The 1,630-nt window shown below is 43.5% G+C and overlaps 1 long non-coding RNA gene across 1 annotated transcript in view; it reads left to right on the top strand.

The window, feature by feature from the left end:
* The first annotated feature begins 1,623 nt into the window (after positions 1-1,623).
* Positions 1,624-1,630, top strand: part of LOC135093743 (uncharacterized) — an 11,232-nt gene continuing 11,225 nt past the window's right edge. Inside the window, exon 1 of the long non-coding RNA XR_010263478.1 lies at positions 1,624-1,630. This exon is cut by the window's right edge and continues 380 nt beyond it. This is a non-coding gene — a long non-coding RNA (uncharacterized LOC135093743).

A 1,630-nucleotide genomic window follows, 5' to 3' on the forward strand; every position in this document is an offset into this window, starting at 1 on the left:
AAGATAAGCTGTGATCCGTAACGTGACAGTCATGGGCGTAAATCAGAGAGAGAGAGAGAGAGAGAGAGAGAGAGAGAGAGAGATATCCTGAGCCCGTTTTCTTCTCTCACTCTTCCCACTTCGTCAAAACAAACGAAAAACCAAATATTATTATAACATTTCCGGTTCATTATCCATTCTCTCTCTCTCTCTCTCTCTCTCTCTCTCTCTCTCTCTCTCTCTCTCTCTCTCTCTCTCTCTCTCTCTCTCTCTCTCTCTCTCTCCTGTAGCACGCCAGTCACTTAACAGAATTATCGTACAAATCTTTCCATAAATATAAATAAATAAAAAAAAGAAAATCGAACTCAAAAAGACTTTAAAATAATTTGGCCAGTAAATTCCCACACGTGCTCTTCCCATTTTCTTTATATTAATACTTTACGAGAGAGAGAGAGAGAGAGAGAGAGAGAGAGAGAGAGAGAGAGAGAGAGAGAGAGAGAGAGAGAGAGAGAGAGAGAGAGAGAGAGAGAGAGAGAGAGAGAGAGAGAGAGAGAGCATAGTTTTAATCTACTGATGTTCCTTTCTTGGAGGTTTCTTTTTTTCTAATGAGTTGTACGAGATGATCACAAACTGTATGGCGGCAGATGAAAGCAAGGAAGGTTGGCTCACTGCACGGCGCGAGGATGTAAGTGGTGAGACAAAGGAAGCCGTGTGAGGACCAGATACAGGCCTTGCACACACACACACACACACACACACACACACACACACACACACACACACTGAAAGATCTTTAAGGTGTATTGTAAGGACCGAAAACACCTGGATATCAGAAAAAGGTGTATTGGGATAAATTTCTCTCTCTCTCTCTCTCTCTCTCTCTCTCTCTCTCTCTCTCTCTCTCTCTCTCTCTCTCTCAGATCCTACCTCCTCTATCATCCTCTTCCTCTTCCTCTTTCCTCGTCATCTTCTCCACTGCCCTCCCCTCACTCTGGTATTGCTTCACGTACCTGCAAAAGAGAATTAGTTCACATTAGTTCACTTTAGTTCACTTCAGTTCACTTCAGTTCGCATTAGTTCACTTTTAGTTCACTTCAGCTCACTTTAGTCCACTTTAGTCCACTTTGCTTCACATTAACAGGCAAATCTCAACAATACCGATATAGTACTATAATAATTAAACGAACCACTAATTAATAACAAAACCGGTTCACACACACACACACACACACACACACACACACCTGTCCCACCTCACCGGCCAATACTACCCGACAGGTGACCATGCGGAGGGTTACCTGAACACATCCCTCTTCACCTGCCAATAAATACGTCTGAAAGGAAGTTGTGAAAGGGATCGAACACCCTATGATGTTCTACAAGGTGTTGGATTCCCCTCCGCTTCACGCTTGGCCTCCCTCATCGCCCTGTCATCGCCCACTCCACGTGTCAAGTTAGACTGGTTTCTCACTTTCAGTTTCTTTAATTTGCTATTTGTATGCTGGGAAGGAATATCGTCAGGGCTATTGTGTATGTGTTTTCCTCCTCCTCCTCCTCCTCCTCCTCCTCTTCCTTCTGCTCTTCTTAATCTCCTTCTCCATCTTCTTCATCTCTTCCTCCTCCTGTATTTTGCACGTCCTTTTTTTTATTA

The sequence above is a fragment of the Scylla paramamosain genome, chromosome 43 (genome assembly GCF_035594125.1).
Source record: "Scylla paramamosain isolate STU-SP2022 chromosome 43, ASM3559412v1, whole genome shotgun sequence".
Lineage (NCBI taxonomy): Eukaryota > Metazoa > Arthropoda > Malacostraca > Decapoda > Portunidae > Scylla > Scylla paramamosain.